We start from the raw sequence: 25,024 nt of genomic DNA, 5'->3' as shown, positions 1-25,024 counted from the left end.
TACATATATATATATATATATATATATATATATATATATATATATATATATATATATGTGTATGTATATATATTATATATATAGTTTGTAGAAAATATATAAAATTTTCTTTTCTTTTAGTTTTTACGTTAATTAATTGAACAAATGTATAAAAAAAAAGGAGGGATATATATATATTTTTTATAATGATTTTAATATTATTATTATTAGTGTTATATATATGTATATATGTATTTTTTTTTCTTTTATCCTTATTTTAATTAACGTAATAAAAAGGAAAGTGTAGGTTTTTTATTTATTTTTTTTTTTAACGGTAGGCGATACGGATGTTTTAGCGCAATCGCTAAGTTGAGCATGCCCTAGTTGGATTAATGAGTCTCGTAAATTGCAAGCGCCGTCGTTATATTGGTTATATATAATCAACTTGATCATGGCGGCCCCGTCGCCAAGAGGGTGAACTATTTTTATCCACCCCTCCTGTTTTTCTGCTAGGATCTTGCATAGCGCAGTCGTCTTTTGTGGCCATTTGGTGGTTTCCCAAGAGGGGGCCGTATATGCTAGGCCGCACCTGATGGCTTGCCACGAGAGTTCTCGAAATCGGTCTTCTAGGAGAAACACTTGTGACATCCGTCTCCAGATGGTCGCTCCCCAATCCTTTAGATCGATTTTTACCATGCTCGTTGTCCTAATTATTTTAATAATGAGACCGCGTTGCCATAGGTCCTTTATCTTTACGGCAACTGGTTCGTTTTCTTTCAGGTGTTCGGGCCATATGTGGAAGTAGGTATGTCGTCGATCCATCCGGAAGTTTAGTTTTTCCAGAAGTTCTGCTAGGTCCTTCTCGCTGTTTTTTAGATGTAGCCATATGAGATGTGGGGATTCCACTTGGATAGTTCGTACTTCCAAGCGTCCACGGGTTAAATCACGAGTGTTGATGCTTTTGATTTCCATTTCTAAAATTGTTTAGTGTGGATTAGAAAGGTGGGTTTTTTTTTATATTTAGGGAGGGGGAAGGGGTGGAAAAAGAAACCGTTCTGTGTGTATTGCTTGATCAATTTTATTATTTTTGTCATTTATTTCCCCCCCCCCCTCTTTTTTTTTATTGCTGTTATTATTATTATTATTATTATTATTATTATTATTATTATTATTATTATTATTATTATTATTATTATTATTATTATTATTATTATTATTATTATTATTATTATTATTATTATTATTATTATTATTATTATTATTATTATTATTATTATTATTATTATTATTATTATTATTATTATTATTATTATTATTATTATTATTATTATTATTATTATTATTATTATTATTATTATTATTATTATTATTATTATTATTATTATTATTATTATTATTATTATTATTATTATTATTATTATTATTATTATTATTATTATTATTATTATTATTATTATTATTATTATTATTATTATTATTATTATTATTATTATTATTATTATTATTATTATTATTATTATTATTATTATTATTATTATTATTATTATTATTATTATTATTATTATTATTATTATTATTATTATTATTATTATTATTATTATTATTATTATTATTATTATTATTATTATTATTATTATTATTATTATTATTATTATTATTATTATTATTATTATTATTATTATTATTATTATTATTATTATTATTATTATTATTATTATTATTATTATTATTATTATTATTATTATTATTATTATTATTATTATTATTATTATTATTATTATTATTATTATTATTATTATTATTATTATTATTATTATTATTATTATTATTATTATTATTATTATTATTATTATTATTATTATTATTATTATTATTATTATTATTATTATTATTATTATTATTATTATTATTATTATTATTATTATTATTATTATTATTATTATTATTATTATTATTATTATTATTATTATTATTATTATTATTATTATTATTATTATTATTATTATTATTATTATTATTATTATTATTATTATTATTATTATTATTATTATTATTATTATTATTATTATTATTATTATTATTATTATTATTATTATTATTATTATTATTATTATTATTATTATTATTATTATTATTATTATTATTATTATTATTATTATTATTATTATTATTATTATTATTATTATTATTATTATTATTATTATTATTATTATTATTATTATTATTATTATTATTATTATTATTATTATTATTATTATTATTATTATTATTATTATTATTATTATTATTATTATTATTATTATTATTATTATTATTATTATTATTATTATTATTATTATTATTATTATTATTATTATTATTATTATTATTATTATTATTATTATTATTATTATTATTATTATTATTATTATTATTATTATTATTTTATTATTATTATTATTATTATTGTTTTTTAATGGTCCATATTGTGAATACGAGCTTAGCAAACGTACCGTAACAAGGTATCCATGCTACAAACTATTAATATTACACAACTGAAGAGATCGGTAGCTGCTAATAAATTTTTGTGTAAAAAGAGAGTTTAAATATAGTCATATCGAGAGAAGATATTTCTCGAAAAATAAGGAAATATAAATACTTTTTTACTGCTAGCAATCACTAACTGATATACGTTAACTGAACTAATAAACTTAAAAACATTGCGTAGTTGGTTTTGTTATGGTTTTATTGTCTTCGTGCGGTGCACTCGGCGGTATCTTTTCGGAACGTTTTTGTCGTCCTAGATGCAATAAAAGATGAGTGAGAGAATCCCAAACTGCTCCAAATTGTGTATCCGTGCACGAGTGTGTCTAGGATAATTTAGAAACTCTTGCGGTTAAATATATTCCGATTATTCCAGTGCTAATATTTCCAAAAATCAGAAATTTGTTCCAAAATTTTTTTCAAGCAGAGGCGGCTATTTTTTCCACTGAAGCTTCGTGTAGAAGGTTGGAGATTGACCCTTCCTGTAGTGAACTGGACATTCCCATTACTCCCCTTGCTACCGTATTTAAAAGTGCGGGCCGCTCAGCGGGGAACATTATGTGATTTCTTAGTTTTTTCAGTTCGTTTTCAGAATATATGCCGCTGGTTGCGAGTGACCCTGGGTTTATGTACTTCCAGGTGGGTTTGGTTAATGGTTTCATAATGGTCGGTGGTAGGGTGTCCACTGGATTCGGTAAAAATTTGTACCATGAATCTCCCAAAAGGTACATGGCAGGTGCGAACGGGTTGCAGGCGGTTTGTGTTCCTTGTGGTAATAGTATATGAGTTTGAGGCGTTAAAAAGTGTTTGATTTCCTCTGATTACTGGTAATTGGTTGTAACATTCCTTTGTTCGCGCGAGTTTTACATTGACTGGCACACATTTTATTATGTGAATTACTTCTCCTGCTCGGAATGCCATGTATCCAGGTCTATTCATTAAATGATATGCAAAAATATCCGATGCTTGGCTAGCTATGGCTAGTGCGTTTTGTAACATTTTTCGTTCTAATTTGCATTGATGCTGTAATATGTTTCTATATAGTTCGTTTATTTGAGTGCGGATGTGTTTTTCTACATATACGAATTTCGAGTTCATGTATGTGAACATATCAAGATTTGAAGTGCGAGAATATTTCTTGAAAATTTCGCTTCCGCGTACTGTTTCGAAAATCATTAATTTTAGATGTTTAGTTCGGACGAGTGAATATCCACAAACGTCTTGTTTTCCTTTACTAGTTAGCACGAAAATGGCTTCTTGTGTGACTAATGAATAGATTGTTTGAGGGTGATCTCTATTGTTGTCGATGAATTTGTGCATATCCTTCGAATAATAATCCGTAGTTGGAAAATTTGCAAGTATCGGTTGGTACAGGGTCCCAGTATGTATCTCCTCCTTCTATGTCAGTGCAATATGTAGCGCCAAATTCACACGTGACGCCAGATCTGAGTTGCACTCGGTTGGTATTTATTCGTACGTCGGCGGTATAATCTTGCAATGTAATTCTTACACTTGCTAGTACGATTACATCTGCCCATGTTCCGTAAGAATCGGAGTATGCTCCTCCGACACATGCTCCGCTATTGTCGACGCTGCCAGCGAGCGTTATTGGTCGTGTGGTTGTCTGGTTAGATTTTAAACCGGGTATGTATGTACTTCCTAATTGATAACTGCCTTGATTATGCATTCGTTTGCATGCTTCGCGAGGTATTTCTTCCAAGTATGAATATTTTCCGTTATACACATCCATACTATGAGAGAACATTCCGCATTTCCTGATTATCCGGTCGATTTCGACTTTGCATTGTATTACTTGTACAAATTCCAATTCGTTGATTTGTAGTAACTGAAGGTATATTTGATCTTGACTAACTTTTTGTACTGGAATGTCACATTCGCCGATAGTTAATAGCGATAAAGTAGTTAAATTTGTTGCAGGGGATCCACAATCGTATCCTATTATTCCATGTGTTTGATAAAATTTAATCATTAACATTGTTATTATTGTGACAATTCTCCTAATTCTGGAATCCATCTGAAAGTGCATAAAATTAATTAACATTTGGTCTGATATGTGATATTCGCAACCGATTCGGATGTACAATTCGACTATTTTTCTTTATTCTAACTTTTACGTTGTTTTTATTTAAGATTTCTAAAACTTCGTGAGGTCCAGTATATTGATCCCCGAATTTACCTGGTTTCGGACCTTTTAATAAAAATACCTGGTCTCCCGGTTTAAATTTTTGTGGGTTGATTTTTTTATCATAATGGGTTTTTGATTTAATTTTTGCCTGTATGACGTTATCGCGCGCGTTTCTTTGAATCATATGTAACTGTGTGGCTAGATTTATTAAGTATTCGTCGTAGCTTGCTAATTTATCTTCTGATGCGAGAGGTTCGTTTGATGGAATTCTCGCTATTTTACCGAAAACTAGTTCGTATGGAGTATATTTAGTTGCCTCGTATACGCTGGTATTATAATTAAACATCGCGAGACTGATCCATCTATCCCATTGTTTTTGTTCATTTGCATATTGTTTTAGATATTCTCCTAATGCGTGGTGTGATCGTTCTAGTGACCCGTTTGATTGAGGATGAAAGGCAGTTGTGCGAATTCTGAATAATTTGGCAAACTTCTTCATTAAATCACTAATAAAGTTCCGTCTTTGGTCTGTCAATACTGCCTTCGGTGCTCAGAGTATGCAGATAAATCTATCCACAAAAGCTTCTGCAATGGTTTCGGAAGTTTGATTTGGTAACGGTACTCCCATGCAAAATTTTGTTAATTGGTCTTGTAACGTTAAAATATATTCGTTGCCTCTTTCGGTTTTTGGTAGCCTACGATATCCATCGCAACTTTATCGAAGGAAGATCCTGGCGTGTCGGTGATTATCATTGGTTGTTTGGTTTTAACTCGAACGAGTTTTTTTATTTGGCATTGTAAACATTGTTGAATGTATTGTTGAACGTCTAGTTTTAAATTTTCCCAGTAATAGTTATGCTTGATTCTGTTATATGTTTTTGTGACACCGCGATGTCCTCCCGTAGGTAGGCAGTGCATTTCTCCGATAATAATAGGTCGTAAGTCTTTAGAAGGATATTTAATTAATCCGTTGCAAATAATTATTTTAGTCGATACATCGAAGAATGTTAACTGAAGTGATGATTTAATATTACTCCACGGTACATTATTAATCATTTCAGTCTTTGCAATACTAATTGTTTCAAAATTTAATTCTTCACTTATATCGCGCAAATTAGTTATAGCGGCAACAATTCGGTTTAGAGTTAGCGTCGGTCCTTCCTGTTGCGTTTCGCTAACGGGTAAGGCTATGTGGTAAAAACTTTTATGTTTTATGACCTTAGGTTCGTTTAAGGTAAGGGACCTTAGGTTTGGTAACTCGTTTTTCTCGAAGAGTTTTTGTGAACCAGAATCCAAAGAGTTCCCGTTAGTGTCGACGAAATATGTTGTCTTTTCATAGGAATAATAGTTCGCGGGATTCTATGACATTAAGTCCGCGTAATTTTTGAAGGTGAGGTTTTATTTTCCGTGATTTTAGATTTTGGTTGATAATTTCCTCTTCATCTTCTTTTCCGGTATCGTTGTCCTTATCCGGTGGATCATTTCTTTCTTCGAGTTCTTCTGTGTTGTTGTTGGGAAGTTCTTCAATCATTTCGTTTTGTTTAAAATCTGATCTTGCTGTTTGACTTCTTGTTTGTATTTTATTTTGAGTAATCTGTGGTTCGGGAATTTTATTTAATTTTTCGAGTGTGCAGGGTAATGTATCTGTATTGATTGTTTGGTCTGTTTCGTTTATTTCGTATTCTATTTTATCTATCTCATCGTCTGTTTCATTGTCTGAGAAACGTAAAATAAAATCGTTATCTTCTTCTTCTTCGTTATCTGATTCATTTAACATTCTGGAAATTATTTCTGCGTCTCTTGGGTTATCTGGGTTTAAAATTTTATATTTTATAATTTTACAATCTGTTCCTTGAAGGTCTACAGGATTTCGTGATAATGCATCTGCGTTTACGTTAGTTTTCCCAGCTTTATATACGACATCGTAGTCGTATTCTGATAATTTTAATCTCCAGCGCAGTATTCGCATATTTGCATCTTGCGCGTTCTTAAACCACATTAATGGTTTATGATCTGTAACTAGAGTGAATCTCTTTCCGTATAAATAAGGTCGGAAATGTTTAACGCAGTAAACGATAGCTAATAATTCCTTCTCGTAAGTGTCGTATTTTAATTCATTGTCTGTTAGAGTTCGTGAGGCATATGCTATGGGGCGGTCTTTATTTATTTCTCCCTGCGATAATATGCCGCCCACGGCTATTCCAGAGACGTCCGTAGTTAAAATAAACGATTTAGAAAAGTCTGGATACTGTAATACCGGTTCTTCACATAATTTTTGTTTTAAAAATTGAAAAGATTCTTCTTGTACAGGTGTCCATTCAAAGTGGGTATCGTTTTTCAATAATATTGTTAATGGTTTGTCAAATTGAGAAAAATTTGGTATAAATCGCCTATAATATCCTGCAAGTCCTAAGAATTGTTTAATGTTTTTCGGCGTCTTGGGTCTTAGAAATTGTTGTACTGCTTCTAATTTTTTCGGATCTGGTTTTACTCCGTCCCTGCTAATTACGTGTCCTAGATACGTTACTTCTGTTTTCAAAAATTCGCATTTATCTGGTTGCAATTTTAGATTAGCCTTACGGAGTCGTTCTATTAAAGCGTTATATTTTCTTTCATGCTCTTCTAAAGAAGTAGCGTAGATAACAATATCGTCCATGTAGACGAATAATTCTTGTCCTTGTAACCCAGTTAATACTAAGTCCATTAGGCGTTGGAAAGTAGCAGGTGCGTTTTTTAGACCGAAAGGCATCCGGTCGAATTCATAGTGTCCATAAGGAGTTGTAAAAGCTGTTTTATGACAGTCGTCAGGATCCATTTTAATCTAGTGAAATCTGGATGCTAAATCGCATATCGAAAAATATCGCGCTCCTCTTAATTGATCTAATATATCGACAATATTTGGTAACGGATATGCGTCCCCAATGGTTTTATCATTTAAGGCGCGGAAGTCTAGAACCATTCTCCATCGCTTATTTCTTTTTAAATCCTCCTTTTTTGGTACTATCCATATGGGAGTATTGTATGGAGACTGTGAATGTTTTACGATTCCTCTTTCAACGAGTTCCTCTATCTGTTTATTTATTTCTTCCTTATGCGTCTGAGGAAAACGGTATTGTTGAGTATTTATAGGTTGATTGTCTGTGGTTGGTATTTTATGTTGTAACACGTGAGTTGCAGTTAATTTTTCTCCCGGAATATAGAATCTATCTTGACTGTCCGTTATTAACTTTATTATACTGTTTCTCTCGATTCCGTTTAAATGTTACAATCTTAATGATTGTATAATTTCGGTGAGTCGACCGTCCTTTTCTTCTTCGGTGATTGTTAAACATTTTTCACTATTGATTGGTGAACTTTCTTTATGTTTTGATTTGCGCGTAGCTTTGGAATTTTTTATAATTTCTTGAGATTGATTTAATAAAAGGGAAGAAACTTCTGAAGACTTTATTTTTGTATTTAACTTTTAAAGATTTTCTTTCATTTGCATTATTTTCTTAAGCTCCTTTAGAATGCTCTTCTTTGGTAACGTGAGGGGTTTCTGATTTAATTTTATTTGTTTCTGTAAATAGTCCAACCTGCGTAAATTTAAAATCTGGGAAGGATAAAAGACTTCTTCCCTTATAGGTTTTTGTCGAATCACGTAGTGAGGTTTGGTAACTTCCCTCCTCGTAATCGACGGAGCTAGGATTTTCTGTCGAGGTTTGGAAATTTCCCTCCGAAATCCTAGAATTATCTCCCTTTTGGAAGGCTTGGTAACCTCTGGAGATTTTGGAATTAGTTAATTTTTTAGGAGCGGTTTGGTTACTTCCCCCTCCGAGGATGATTGGATCTTCGAGATTTTTAGGAGAGATTTGGTAGCTTCTCTCTCCGGAAAATTTTGAATTATTGATGTTTTTAATTTCCCTCTCAATTTTATTTTTATTATTATTTTCAATTTGTTCTTGATTAATTTTTTCTTCTTCGTCTTCGATGGTAGTATTTTGTTGATTTTCTTCGTTTTTTATTTCGTTATTTGTAAATTCTTCTTCCGTTGGACTAGTTAAAGTTTGCTCTGGTTCGTGATCGTTGAATAGATCGCTTAAAGATTTCAAGCGTAAGGTAGGAACTTGAACTTCCATTTCTTCATCCAGAGTGCTTATAATGTTTAAATATGCTTTTTCATCGATGTTTTCGACAATAGTATCTCCTAAATAAATTCCAGGTGCTATTTTTAATCTTGGTATATATCCGTCATCTCTGGGTTTTCCACTCTTACATAATAAATACTGATTCGGAACGGGGAGCCACTGTAATAGTTTCAGGTGACAAGAAAGGTATGTTTATTCCGGAAACGTTTAAATGTTCTTCGGCGTAGTCGATTTTCGACGAGGTTTGTTCGAAAAAATCATTTCCGAGAATCCCAGATTGCGAGATCGGGAAATCCTTAGAAACGATATGGAAAGTAACCGGTCTCTCGAAGAGAATTAGCGTAATTTTGCCCAGAGTGTAAACAGGATAATTATTTATACCGTTTAATTTTAAGATGTTCGTACAGTTAATACTTATTCCTTCAGGTACAAAGTTTTCTTTATTAACGTTTGGTCCGGATCCTGTGTCTAACATAAAAATTATCTTAATCGTGTCACTTATGGTTATTTGGACAGTAGGCACGCGACTCTGTTTGTCGAGATTTACAGTTACAGGTCTTATTTTTGTTTCGGTTTTACCTACTTGACTATTTGAGTTTTGTGTGGGCGCTTTTCTTGTTCGGGCCCCTGCTGCGCACCCGATGTCGAGGGGCCATTGTAGTTTCCCTGTGCCTTGTTTTTCTTTTGATTATTAGCAAGGCGCACTTGGCAATTTTCTAACAGGTGTCCTTGTTCTTTGCAGTATCGACAAAACAAAGAGTTTCCGGTTCTTCCCTGTTGGTTCATGCTGGATCGGCAATCCTTTGCAACATGCCCGTAATTATTACAAATTGACATGTGGTCTTGGGCCGGTTTTCATTTTGTTTCCTCCAACAGTTATTAGCTGAATGTCGAGGTTTTTCGCACCATTGACAAATTATTGAAATTCTGTTAGCTGTATTGTTCACGTTACCTTGTTGACAAGTTTTTGCATTGTGACCGGATTTTGAACATAATTGAAAGGAATTTAATTTTTCTTGTATTATATTGACCGACCGACGGACTTGAGGATCGCGATACCGGCACTTGTCCGCGGTGTGTCCACGTTTTTTGCAAATTTGGCAGATTAGAATGTCCGTTCCTAAATCTGTGCGGTTATTAGTGGTCTGAGATACCTGTAAATATTTTCTGCAGTCATTGGCCACGTGCCCTTGCTTATAACAGATTTGACAGATTTCTCTTGAGCTGGCGTTCTTTTGTCTTCCTGAGTGGTCCGTTCCTTGTCGTAATTCTGTCATTTCCCGAAGTTCTCTCTCTATTCTTAGAGCGTCGGCTACTGTCGCATCTATTTTTAAAGTTTTCGAAATTCTTTGCTCGATTTCTGGTTTTAATCCTTTAATGAAGCATTTGTTCATGTCTTTTTCTAATGATGCTTTAATACTCTGATCAACTGCAATATTTCCCGCGGTTTTATCTGCTTCTAAAATTTGTTTTCCTAGGAATTTAATTCTGTTTGCGTATGTTACTACATTTTCGTCACCTTTTTGATATATACACCCTAATTCTCCTTGCAATTGATAAATATTTTTAGTTGGTCTGTATATCTGCTTTAAGTAAGTGGTTAATTGTGAAACGCTATCAAAATTTCGATCTTGTATCGTGCGTCGGGCTTCACCGATTATTCTCGTTCTTATTATTCTAGTTAGCTGTGGTTCTGTTTCTTTAGGTAGCATAGATTTTGCTTCTTCACATCCTTCGATAAAATAATTTAACGGAATATTTTGACCGTCAAAATAAGGAACGGCCTCGACCGCGTATTTAAGAGTAGCGAAAGGATTATTCTGCGTCATGGTGTTATAGTAAAAATTTTCGAACTCTATTTCAATTTTAGATTCGGCGCTGTTTACAGAAATATCACTATCGGACGTGCTACTAGTATAGGAATGTTGTTCACTACTTGTCTCAGTAGTTATTTCGATTGAAGAAGAATTAATAATTTTCGGAGATCGTGTGGAAGTAGATGTAGTAGGTGTTGAAGTGTAAGATGGTTCTGGTTTATCGAATTTCGGCCGTTTGTGTTTCTCTAGCGCTAATTGAAAATTTCGTTCTACTTCGTCTTTATTGGTTTGCCCTCTAGTCCCTTTACTCATTCCAGCTTAAGATCACACATTTCAATCAATCCCGGACGAGCCCCCAATTTTTCAGTATGTTACGTCCAGGCCCGTGAAAAGGATGGGTCAGAGGAAGGGCGTAACAGGAACTGTTCCGATGTCAAAAGTCTTATCGACGAGTGACTCGGTCGAGCGAGCTGCAGGCTAGCAAACAGGTAAATGTCGTTATTACTTTGTTTATGCGAACGCTCTCTCAGTGGTCCCTTTTTGGTAAGAGAATCGAATCTCTTTTACACGGGACGGGACCAAGTGTGATCTTATGCGGAGGTGATTGAGTAAGTTAAATAAATTTATCTATCATTTAATTATTTTGGTTTACATTTATCCAATTAACGCTATACATATGATCTTATTATTTTATACTTTTAGTATATTTAGTAACTTAGATTTATTTGTGTATGAGTATGTGTGTGTGTGTGTGTGTGTGGATCGCGGGTGTTACATAAGTACGGAGGTCATCAACCAGAAAAGAAGGGGAACGAGTGCGATTTTAAAGATTGTATTCTGGTTGGTATTTGTTACAATAGTTTATTAGAAAATAATAAAAATTTACGAAAAGTGTAATATGTGTCGCGATTTCGACGTCCTCGAAGACGCTATTTATTAGGTTGAGGGGAGCGGAATCGGACATAGATGAAAGTTTCGATTTTAGAGAGAGGAGCGCGAAGGTGTCAGGATCTGCTGGAGAGTATTCCAGAGAGGAGTCGGGTAATTCTATCATGTGGTTCGACGAATTATCCGAGAGGGATCACGGACGAGGGATCAAAAAAGGTTGGGGGAGACGACGGCGAGTCATCGGATATGTCGATGACCGAAGGTGAAAGGGCTACGGGGGAATATGATGGGGAAGGAAAATCTATTTCAGAGTAATAATGCGTAAATGGGAAAAGCATCTTCAATGGGGTGGAACAACGCGGGTACTCCGGGGAAGAAGGGGGAGAATCAAAACTGTTGTTTTCGCACACGGTCGTGTCGTCCGATCTATGGTCTCGGTTGGCTCGCGAGAATCGGCGGGTCGGCGCGATTTTAGGCACTTAATAAAAAAACAGGGTTGAATAAAGGGAAAATAAACGACGGCAAAAAGAGAGGAGGAAAATAGACTTACTACTTAGGCAGATTTCGTTGTGTTTCAGCTGCTGGTCAGGTTGTGGTTTAGCTGTGGCTCTTGCTCGGCGGGTGATCGTTGTTGGGCACTGACTCTAATTGTTTTCAAGATTTAACCAGAAATCTTGATATGTGAAGTGAATTTTTTTGGGTCAGCGAACGACCGAAATAAGTATGAGCGAGAATAACTGTGCTGAATGACTCTAATGCTGCACTATTGACTGATTTGAATTTTGTTGTGTGCCTGTAATGCGCGAGTCTTCCCTTTTTATATTAAATCTTGAGAGCGTGTTAACAATTTTAGGCGGGAGTATTTTTGAGATTTTGACGTGTAAAAAGCTGTTGTTCGATGAGATCCTTCTCCTACTTATTTTTGATTGCTGCTGATTGGTGAGCTCTGTACGGCCTCTTAGGAAACTTGGAGATTCTTCATTTGGTTATCTCCTAGGATTATGCAGCTGTTTTTGTCCATTTATTTATTTAGGGGATCTCGCTATCGGTCCTTTTTGGTCATTTCTTTGAACATTGATTTCAATGTTTTGTAGCGATTATATCGGCATAGTTGATCGTAATAATCGACCCGAGTTGTGCTCACACAAACACAGTCACATATATACAGACATATACACGCGACAGGTATAGAGACGGAGATAAATACGAAAACATAACAGACGAGACAGAAAGACAAAGTTGAAAACTTGAAGCGAAAGATAAATTGGAAAATAGAAACGGAGACGATTCGGAAAGATTCTCGAAGGTCGAAAGAGAGACGGTAGGCGGATGATAACATTTCGTTGAGGCAGGATTAGAGAGTCGACCGTGAACGCGTGCGGACGTGCGTTTAGAGGCGATACTTCCGATTCTAGTGTGTAAGACAAAGTAATTTTGAATAAGTAAAGCTCGCAATCCTTATTATCCCTGACTCCGAACGATTTAAAGGCAATAATAGCCAAAGTTTAAAACATTTTTTCGTTCCGCGGCCCTTTTATGACTGGTCGGGCAATTATTGCTTCATCTTTATAGGAGGTAAAGACGTGGAGCCGATAGTGCGTAGCGGCATTATTTGTTTCTTTCTTAAGATTATGCAGCTGTATTTGTCTATTTATTCGCGTAGCGGCATTATTTGTTTCTTTCTTAAGATTATGCAGCTGTATTTGTCTATTTATTCATTTAGAGGATCTCACTATCGGCCCTTTCCGGTCGTTTCTTTAGACATCGTTTTCAATGTTTAAAATATTTTTCGTCGCGCCATCCTTTTTATGATTGGTCGGGCGATTATTGCTTCATCTTTATAGGAGGTGAAGGCGTGGAGCCGAAAGTACATAGCGGCATTATTTGTTCGCTTCTTAAGATTATGCAGTTGTGTTTGTTCTGTTTCGTTGTTTTAGAGGATTTCGTTATTGATCCCTTCCGGTATTTGTTTAGATATCGTTTTTAGTAGGTCTAAACATTATTTGATAATAACAGTTCTTTTCTATTGCACGATCCGTTTTTTTGTGACCGATCAGACGATTATTGTTTCATTTTCGTGGGACGAAAAACGTGGAGCCGACAGGACGTAACATTACAAACACAATTTTCTTTAACCAATTTTTATTTTCATAGAAAAGTGTATATTGTCGAACGCTTCAGTAATTCGAAGATTTAGTATATAAAAATCAGTCCAGGACATGCATTGAGCAGTTTAGTATCTCACTTCGAATTACCCTTAGAAAAATCCACGAACAATACTCGTTTGTGTTATTATTTTTGAATATTCTATTTTAATAGAAGTACCATTTTTTATTTTTATTTAGATAACATATTCAAAATTTATTAAAATATGGGAAATACACTTGTGTCACTTTCTTTGTCAAAAACTTCATCTCTCTTTTTTTTAACAAATTATAGACTTTTACTTAATAAGCGTATACGAGTTTGATACAATAAGTAGTACGAGAAAAATAAAATTTTGATTTCTATAAATTTTTTTTTTGTCTAATCAACAGACTTAATTTATTAACATTGCTGTGTGCATATTTAAACCAGAACAAAGTTCACTGGTTATATCGACAATCATTATCTTATATTTGCAACAAAATGATAACAAAATATCATATAAGAATACAAGGAGCTAATGTTTGTTAAACTAAGTTTGCATTTGCATTTATACTTTGATAAGTCAAGTTCGTATCATTAAAAAAGACTGACGTTGAAAACGATGCGGTAATAAAACAAAATGTCAAGTCAGCATAAAAAAAATTGTTGTGCAAAAGTGTAGTGTTAAAATGTATACATAATAATATTGTTTAAATCTACTTTTCTTTCTTCAAAAAACATGTTATAACTTTTGAAAATTACGTTTATTAGAAATAAAGAGACACGAGCACTATACAATTTTAACATGTTTTTGAAATATTATAAAAATTTTATATAATAAAGATATAAAGATTCAAAGATACAGAGATGTTATATAAGGAGATATAAAGAAGAGAAATATAAAAAAAATAATAAAGAATTAAGAATGTACAAATTCAAAATATATTATAATATATTCAGAATATATTATTATAATATAAAGAATTAAGAATATACAAATTCATTTATTAAATCACTTTAATGGATATAACACTTTCAATATCTTAAAACATGCTAATATAAGAATAAATTTGTATAATATGTTTACTTTTTTTATTTCCAATCGGCAAAATTTTTTGATATATATTTATTCGAGCTATCGATTAAATATACTTATCAATTAAATCTAGTATAAATCTAATCAGTTCTGGCGTTATTAAAATTTAATAATCAAAAATATTCTGAATTAAATGCTGGCTGTGTATAAATTCTTATTAAAAGCAAAATCATATTCTGCTTTGTTATTCGTTGCTTGAGACTCGCCTTTGTCTGTTAATTTTAATTAAATTTTATATGTATGTACATACGAAAATATAGAATGACGAAATCATCGAAAGATAAATATTTTATATTTTATATTTTTTATTTTTATATTTCATCTACTAACGATATTGTTCAAAACTTTAAAAAAAGATACTATTTCTGCATGGTTGTAATAATTAACATAAGAAAGAACGAATAATTCATATTTTCAATCTGTAATAGTTGTATTTCTCACAAAATCCGACTTTCTTTTAAAAATACCTTTTTTTTGTTTTCCTTTTCTTAGTAATTCTTTTTACTCTGGACTGTTGCCAATCGTAAGTTGGTAAAAAAATAGAGACAATAAAATAGAGACGTTTTAATTATTCAAAATTGAATTGATATTTATTTTAACTCTTGATAACTATAGTATAGTTTGTTATCATTTGCTCATAAGTTTCTTATTAACCAAGGCAGATTTAAGGCATATAATTATCATTTTAATTATTTATTTTCTTATCATTTTCTCAGTACTTTATTTTTAAAATATCACCGTTCGAAATTGATCGCTCAAAATAATAAAAGATGCGAGGAATACATTTGTGGGTTCCGAAACAAAAAAATCACGCAACATGTTTACATACATAATGTATATTTTCTTGATAATGTTGAACGTATAATATGCGTAATCATTTTCCATTATTTTTACAATTCATCTTCTTATACATATACTTACATGATATCCGTGTCAATTTTAAACGCCTATTTGTGATTAATTGGGATGAATTTCATATAAAACGGACGGGAAGGACAAAGTAATAAATCGGCCTTTAACTGCATATTTTTTAAATAATCTACGGGTTCCAAGTAAAAATTGTGCACCAAAGATGCTATTATTGTCTTCAATTCCAGCAGAGCGAATTTTTGACCTATCATACAATTTAAAGTCTATTATTGACACTATCAAAAATTGTCCACACGAACAGAAACAAAAATAACAGTTCACCTATGCAATTCCTCGGTCCTGCGCTGAACGGTATATAGGAATATGGATGACGATTCTGTATTCTCTCGGGCAAAAATCTATCCGGATCGAATACTTCTGGATTTGGCCAAAAATTGGGATCTCTGTGAACTCCGCAGATATGAAGATGTATCATCATTCCAGCAGGTATGACATATGATTCTGAAAAGCATATTATAAAATTACAAAATATTGAAATTTACCTAAATGAAGATTTCTTTTAAGAAAATGTACATAATATTGTCAAAATGTTAAAGCATTTAAACTTATTTTACATTGGATAATATATACTTCGTGTACGTAATAATATGCAACAAAAAATGAATTACATAACTTTATATGAATTTTATATGAATCTGAATCATATAATAAAATTACAAAATATTGAAATTTATAAAAATACGAAATAAAAAAAATAAAATGTACATAATATTGGTATTCTTAAAATGTTAAAGCAATTTAACTTATTTTACGTTTGATAATTTATACTTCGTGGTATGTTACATGTCCAGAATATATAGAGCAAAAAAGTAAAGCATTACGTAATTTTACATCTTCGGCAGTTTTTCGAAGTATGGCAAACACGCTGGGATACAAACGTAGCGCTTCCTTTAAACATCTTTCTAAATATGATAAATTTTGCAACGCTTTCATCGTTAGTTTCCCTCCGTTCTCTTGCATCACGGTGTTGACTTCAACCCTTACACGTTCCTGTATCACCGATGACATTTAAAGTGTATTGTTTAATATTCTGGTTTTTATGTACGTACATACAAATAAATTCTTAATGAAATCAATTTTTCTTAATAAAATCAAAATAAATTTTTTATATTTATTTAAAAAAATACTTTTTTTTCGATATATATGTAGAAACTAATGTAAAGAGTGCCTCAAAATTAAATGTCAAAACTTTAGGATCGTGAAAGATAAATTAAGAAAAGAAGTCTTTTAATGATTTGCTCGTTTTTGCTTCGTTTTGAAGAAATTCGCAAAAACCCATGTTGGAATGTTTAACGAAATTAGAATATCTAGTATATTGTGACAGATAGTAATTAATTATTCGCTTGTAGACTTCTGATAAACAACTGTAATTAATTCATAATAGAAAGGCAATAATATAAACATAATATAAACATAAACTAAATATAAATTAAAGTAAGCAGGTTACAATAAAGGGTAGTCTAATCAATGATATTCAATATTCCTCTCTAAGGTCAACTGTGATTGGTTAATTTCTTGTGGTCTACGTAGAAGACTCTACGGTATCGTGTTAATATTTATAATCTTCTAACTTTATTTTAGAAAGATTTTACTCTCTTTTTAATCTTAATGTTTTATTACTTTTATTTTCTGGTGTTTTTTAATAAACATAATAATCGTAGTACTGTTTTATATTTTTGGTGAAATCTTTTTTTTTTAGTTTTTTCCAAAACGGAGCAAAACCGAGCGATATTTTGTAGGAGTTTTTATTCGTAGTTTATCGATCTCCCATATGCACTCGAACTGTTGACATTTAATTTCAAAGCATTTGGTATATAGAATATATATATATTGCAACAAAAATTTTGATATCTGTACTATAATTATCTGCACTATAATTATCTGTACAATACTTTGAATAAAAATTGTAATTTGAATAATATATTGCAATAATATTGAAAAAAAGTACCTGAATATGTTTGTGTTCAGCTAATAGTAATAAAGCAAACATCATATTCCTCGCTGTAGTATCGTAACCCTGTAATCATCATCATTAATTATTGTATTATTGTATTATGTATAACGTAATACAATTATAAACATGATAAGTTATATTCGGCAATGTGAGCCCATGCGCGGATGTTGATGCGTAAAGAAACTGCGTAAAAAAATTAATTCTTTTCACGAAAGAATTTGTAATTAATACCCAGAGCACATATTTTCTAGATTCTCATTTTTGAGACCCCTAAAAAACCCGCTCTATAACCCCCCAAAGAGATGTAGACGAGAAAAAATATCGGGGCGAAGTCGCTGAATCGGGAATTGAACCCGAGTCTTTCGCTTGCCGGGCGACTGCTCTTACCACTGAGCTATTCAGCCCCACACCGATACTTCACTCGTCTATTTGTTTATATAAACCTTCTGATAGATAAATCGAAGAACGCGATTTTTCAGCCCCGCGTGATTTCAAAATGATTTGAAATTATATTCGGCTCCAATATTTACAAATATGATAAGTTATATTCGGCGATGTGAGCCCATGCGCGGATGTTGATGCGTAAAGAAACTGCGTAAAGAAATTAATTATTTTCACGAAAGAATTTTTAATTAATACCCAGAGCACATATTTTCTAGATTCTCATTTTTGAGACCCCTAAAAAACCCGCTCTATAACCCCCCAAAGAGATGACAACACAATACAATTATATGCTATAGTACAATACCGTACTTGTATGTGTAGATCATTAATACAATTATACATGCTTAAATACACTGAACGAAAAAAAAGATTACTGATACGTACTTCAAACATAAAAGTATCGACTTCTTCTCTAATGTCCAAATCAGTTAATAAACCTTCTCGAGATGCCGCTATTAAAAGGTCCAACATAGCCAGCCGCTTTTTTTTAACTTTTTAGAAACAAAAACAACATATTAGCTCAATCTCACTTTTGCCTTCTTTAATTAACATTGTTCTTGTATAAAATTCAAACTTTATTAAAAATAATAATGATTTAATTTTACGACAAACATCCCAGATAGCCAAATGTCCTGATTGTGGAATCATGTTGTCGACAACTGTTGCAACAACTAATTTTGAAAAACTAGAGACAAGGTGAGACAGCATTATGCTTGTCGGGTTGAGCTCACATGATTTCTAATTCTAAGAACAGTAAATTGATGGCAACATGTTAACACCAATATCTTGTCAATATCTTTATTTTGTCATTATATTTGTGTTGTTGCTATCATGATGTTATAGAAAAAATAATCTCATTAGTTGTTGTCATGTTGCTGATAACATAACGTTTCAGTTCGCTGATTATTTGCACTCAAAATTTTGCCAACTAATTGCATAATATATAAATACTCATGTTGTTGTATTTAATATTGCGGATCTATTCTCATGTTAGCAAACGTACAGCAAACGTATAACAACATATGCATTAGTCTGTTTAATATGATTAATCACGCTTGGCTATCTGGGATATGCTATATTATTACGTATGTTTTGTACAAATACTACAACAATAATTTTAGATTGAGCAAACAAGCTTAAATTAGCAGTTAGTCTTTACTTCCAAACACTTCAACATCATCTATCTCTTTGTCACTTTCAAGGTTCTTCTCAAGGCAACATTCATTTTTATAATCCTTTAAACTGTTTTTTATAAAACTCTTACTGAAAGAATTGTTGAAACAAATATTAACGTAGATTTAATTATTAATTTGTAATTAAAGCTTTAAGGATTAAGAAATAAAATTAAAAGTATATTACGTGCGCACGTGTAATAATGTTTATAATTTAATTTAAAATTTTTAATTAAAATATCTGCTGTCGTTATTATTACTGTTATTTGCTTGAGTATACATGTATCACAGCGAAATTATCCATCATTATAATCTTTACTTGTAAATTTCTTTTAAATTTATTAGTTTTTATAACAAAGAAGTTGTATAAGTTGTTTATTTAATTGTATAAGATAATATTTAAGTCTAATTGTAACATTTTATTGGATTTTTTGTGATGGAGACAGATCGATAACAGACTGTAATATAGTAAAGAATATGTAGGCTTTTATGTTAATTTCATTACGTTACCTGTGCTGATAAGAAGACCCGTGCCCAACCAAGGAATTAACGTATCATACACAGGACTTTTCTCAATGTGCTTGGTGCTACTTAGTATCGTCTGAAATTACCGAAAACATCTTAAGAAAGAACATCAGTTTATTGGGCCACTTTATCTTAGATACACAAATAATTTATTAATTATATATCCAATTTTTATTTAATTTCGGTCGAGTCAATGTTTGCTTCTTTTCATTTTTTAAAAATCTTTTTTTTTTACAAGCAAAAATTTACTTATAAAGCGAAAGTTCTTTAAATCTAGCTAAATCATAATTTTATGTCTTCAAAAAAAAATAATCTACAAAAAATTTAATTTTCTGTATTACCTCCAGATCATCTGGATGACGGATAGACACAGCAGGCATGAAGAAACCCCAGAGTTTAAAAATGGGATAATAGTTATCAGCTCAATTCAACAACAGTTTCATTAGCTCTTCTAAAAAATATGTTGTCAATATATAAAATTGTTGAGGAATTAATTTTATCATTATTTTCATTGTTACTTCTACTCAGATTTTGAAAACAGACTATAATGATAACTAAGAAAATGGATTGCAAATTGATATTGCAAAAATAAATGCTAGATGAATAATCTGTATGCAATAAATGTTAATAAGTATTTCAAAATAGAAAATTTGTGAATTTAACTTTTACTTGCGTGTACACGAATTACAGATCGTTTGTAAATTAGTGTAAATAAGTTAGAAATTTTATACTTGCCTGTTGAAATTTGGACTTGCAATACATTGCCAAGAATCGTAAAGCCCGGTAGTTCCAGTATAAAATTAATAAGTCGTCCATTTTTTCCATGATGCACATAATAATTACACACCAGTAAAATAAACATAAATAATAACAATATGGTGATAAACATTACTTCCTGACGTGATATTCTAGACCAGTTAAGCTTTATCTTTTTAATTTCCTGTTTCTATGGTCCTTGGATTACATGTGTGAAAAAATAAATGATATGTGTTTTACAACAAAATTGAGAGAGAGAGAGAGAGAGAGAGAGAGAGAGAAAGAGAGAGAGAGAGAGAGAGAGAGAGAGAGAGAGAGAGAGAGAGAGAGAGAGAGAGAGAGAGAGAGAGAGAGAGAGAGAGAGAGAGAGAGAGAGAGAGAAGGAGGGAGGGAGAGAGAGGGGGAGGGGAGAGAGGGATAAGAGAGAAAGGGAAGAGAGAGGGGAGAGAGAGAGAGAGAAATATAATATCAGGTAATAGAGGACAGTATTTAAAAAGTCTGGCATTTTAAACATAAAGTTTAATATATTAAATATATTATATAATTTAATATATTTAATATATTAAACTTTATATTTAAAATACCATATATTTATATACATTTATACATATATATATATACATATATATATATATATATATATATTCAATATATATTAAATATATATACATATGTGTTTCATTTAATTTAAAGTTGAAGCAGAAAAGACGAAGAAAGCGAAATAGAAGGAGAAGGACATTTAAATAGTTATCTCGATGTGCGTTGTCGAGAAGCAATCAATTTGCGCTGTTAAATTGATTGTATATTTGACAGTTTTTGGTTAAGAAGACTCGTGAACGTATAGATAAGTTAAATAAATGTACACTTATATTAATTTCTGAAGAATTTCCAAGAATCCCAACGAAAAGTGTCCACTAGGATTATTATGAAATCTAATAATTTTTTCGAATAAAGTCGAGACCGGTTATAAATTAATTTGAAGGCGAAAATGATATGTCTTGTCAGCTATATTCGAAAAAATTATTAGATTTTATAATAATCCTGGTGACACTTTTCGTTGGGACATTTTGTATATACATATATATATGTATATACAAAATGTCCCAACATACATATATATATATATATAGAAGTAGAATCATTTTCCTTCTAATTAAATACTCATCAATTACAGTAAAAACAAAGAGGGGGGAGTGAGATAAAAGGGTAGAAGAGAAGAAAGAAGAAGAAAATGCCGATACCTCAGTACTCATATCCTGGAATACAAGACAAAAATTATGATTTAATTGACGGAGTGGATCCGAAACATCCTGAGACGTGCGGATACATGGTAGAGCTACGATGTGTTACAACATACAAGGGACTCTTTTATTAACACATGACAGAGTGTTTTAAAATCTGCCGAACTTGCTGCAGTAATCTTTCCGAGGAACAAAAACTTGAATATGCCCTTGTACCACCGCATAATCTGGTTCACAAAAATTCAGCGGAAAATCAAAGGAGTTGTACTACCAGCGAAAAGCCCATAGTACAGATAAAACCTGCAATTGAATGCAGAGGATGTATAGAAAAATTTTTAGAGACAGACAAAAAGTATCTGGACGAAGGATGGGGAGCTTCTGTCTACAACCAACAAATAGAGGGATGAATCTCTTTTTACCTCTTTCTCTCTTTTTCTCTCTCTTTGTGCAACAATTAGATGACAAATATATCCTACTTATTCAAGAAGGAAATGAGTTCTAAGTGAAAATAAAAGAAAATAAAAAAAAATATATATATACATATATATAAGAATAAATAATTCTAATACTTTATACATATACGTGCATTAAGATAAAATAGATGATAGAATAATCTAGAGACTAAACACAACGCTCCCATCAAGATCAAGCGAGGAAGCATAAAAATTTTAAGAATAACCAGATCACCAAACAATAAGCGTAGCAATAAAAAGAGCAACTTATACCTTCATAAAAATCCGAAACCAACAGAAATATCCTACAACTATTAAAAAAAAAGGGAGGCCAACCTCCCTTGTCTCATCTTACTTGCTCGAACTTAGTCCATAATACAGTCATTGCGTAAAATAAAGTACACATATATATATAGATATAAATGATAAAAATTGTGTTCTATGCATGTAATAACTTCAATAAAGCTCTTATAAAAGGAGAACGAAAAAATGAAGGAAGGGGTTTTGGAGGTAGCCTTCTCTTTTCTCCTCCTAAAAAAAAAATTTTTCTCTCACACATTAGAGCTGTTCTCGAAAAGAAAGAATCAATAAGTTTGCAAATGTTGTGCATCCCCAACATTTGTCTAAGGTGGGGAGTGTTACGTCCTGTAGACTTCACGATTCTTTCTTTTCAAAAGGAATGCATAAACATTTAGAGATAGTGATTCTGAGAACACTCTACGGCGAAATATCAAACCATGAGAGCTGTCACTTTAGTCACCCTCCATGAATCTTACGTTACGTGGACAATAAATTTTAACAAACCTCCGTAAGGCGAGACCAACTCTAAATAAGATAACTAAAGAAATCTTAGAAATTTATTCGAGCATAAACACTAGAACGGCTCTCTAAACTCTAAAAGAATTTTAACCTCTTAGGCACGATGCGCCACTATAGTGGCTTTCGCGGATGTCATCTTTCTGAACGACGCGCCACTATAGTGGCTTTCGCGGATGTCATCTCTCTGAACGACGCGCCACTATAGTGGCTCACTCTAGTGGCTCACCGTTTGAATTGAATGATCTTTTTCATATGTTATATTTCACACTTCTTTTGTCTTTACAACGTGTTATAACACTGTTAACAGTATACATACAGAATATACAGTCTTTGTTTTTGATACGCCAGTGTCAGGTATGAATTGTTGCTTTTCATTTACATAAATATACCATTTGCTTGTAATATACCAATATGCTCTTTTTAACATGTCGATCCAATTCCGGAACAGATTCGGAAATCGAAAATGATATAAACAACAACATGCGTGGTAGGAAGAATATAAAAAAATTGAAAATACTCAGTTCTTCCGAATCAGAAAATTCCGATGTGCACAGAGAGGAGACCTTTGGAAAAATAATCTGGTCACATGAAAATTTGGAACCGCAAGTGCATAAATTTGATTCCCGCAAGTCTGGCATAACAATTCGGCTTAATCGATCTGCAACTCCGATCGATTACTTCTAACTATTCTTCTCGGAAGAATTAGTTTCATTTATTGTAGAAAAAACAAATGAATATCGGAAATTTAAGATGGGCACTTCTAGGCGCTCTTTCATGAAAGCTCACGAAGGAGAAGCAACATTGAGTGAAATATACAATTTCTTTGTAATTCGTTTATTAATGTCGCGAGTAAAGAAATTACATTTTTCAGAATAATGGACAAAAGATAAATTTTTGCGAACTGATGTTTTTGGTAAAATTATGAACAGAGACCGATACGTATTTCTGTTACGCAATCTTTATTTTAGTAAAATTCAGTTAACAAGTTCTAATAGATTGACAAAAATTAGAGAGTTTTGTAATAAACTTTGTAGTTCTTTTGAAAATTGTTTTACTCCATTCCGCCATTTATGCGTAGATGAAAGTTTATTGTTATATAAGGAGCGGTTGTCATTCAAGCAGTATATCCCGTCTAAACGGAATAAATTTGGAATCAAGTCTTTTGTATTGTGCGACTGCAAAACGGGATTTGTAATAAATTTTGTTGTATATGCCGGCAGCGATTCCAATATAACAAAAATGAACAACAAATATCTAGGAAAATCGGCTGAGATTGTGCTCACATTATTGAAATCTTATTTAGGAAAGGGGCATACGTTATTTATTGACAACTGGTATACCAGCCCGACCCTATTCAGTTATTTATATGATAATAAAACGAACGCGTTCGGCATCGTAAAACCGCGAAGAAAAGATATGCCTGTCATGAAGGAAAAACTAGAAAGTGGTGAAATATGCTTCCGATCATCGTCCAACATGCTCGCTCTCAAGTGGCAAGACAAACGGGAGATATATATGTTGTCAACTTGCCACTCCGCGGATTACATAAATACTAAAAAAAATAAACTATCGGACCGGAGAAATGATTCAAAAACCATCTTGTATTGTTGATTACACTGCCAATATGGGTGCAGTCGACAATAGAGATAAAGTAATATCGAGTGTGCAATCAATCCGAAAAAGTATCAAATGGTATAAGAAATTTTTTTTCCATCTGCTTGACGTGACAATTTGGAATGCGTGTTGTTTATATAAGCTTGAAAAAAAGAACGTAACAATGCGAGCGTTTCATCTTAAACTACTCAAAGAAATTTATGAAAAATACAGGGATATGAATAATGTTAGCTGTAGCAAATCTATCGTTGATCATCCGTTCAGACTATCCGAAAAACATTTCCCATCGTATTGTAAGTCCAAAAAATCTAAAAAAGCGTTAAGAAATTGTATCGTATGTTCAAAGAACGACATAAGACGAAGATCGCGCTATGAGTGTGAAGATTGTGACGTGGGTCTATGTGTCGTACCGTG

The 25,024-nt window shown here is 31.9% G+C and overlaps 3 pseudogenes; all 3 read right to left on the bottom strand.

Moving 5' to 3' along the window:
- Window positions 1-2,703: 2,703 nt before the first annotated feature.
- On the bottom strand, window positions 2,704-4,498 carry LOC140673490 (uncharacterized; annotated as a pseudogene).
- A 4,856-nt stretch (window positions 4,499-9,354) lies between these two features.
- On the bottom strand, window positions 9,355-10,904 carry LOC140673489 (uncharacterized; annotated as a pseudogene).
- A 4,681-nt stretch (window positions 10,905-15,585) lies between these two features.
- Window positions 15,586-25,024, bottom strand: part of LOC140673319 (cytochrome P450 4C1-like) — a 157,834-nt pseudogene continuing 148,395 nt past the window's right edge.

This window comes from Anoplolepis gracilipes, chromosome 14 (assembly GCF_047496725.1).
Source record: "Anoplolepis gracilipes chromosome 14, ASM4749672v1, whole genome shotgun sequence".
NCBI classification, from domain to species: domain Eukaryota; kingdom Metazoa; phylum Arthropoda; class Insecta; order Hymenoptera; family Formicidae; genus Anoplolepis; species Anoplolepis gracilipes.
Note: the sequence above shows the minus strand (reverse complement) of the source record. Positions and strands in the feature narration are given on the sequence as shown.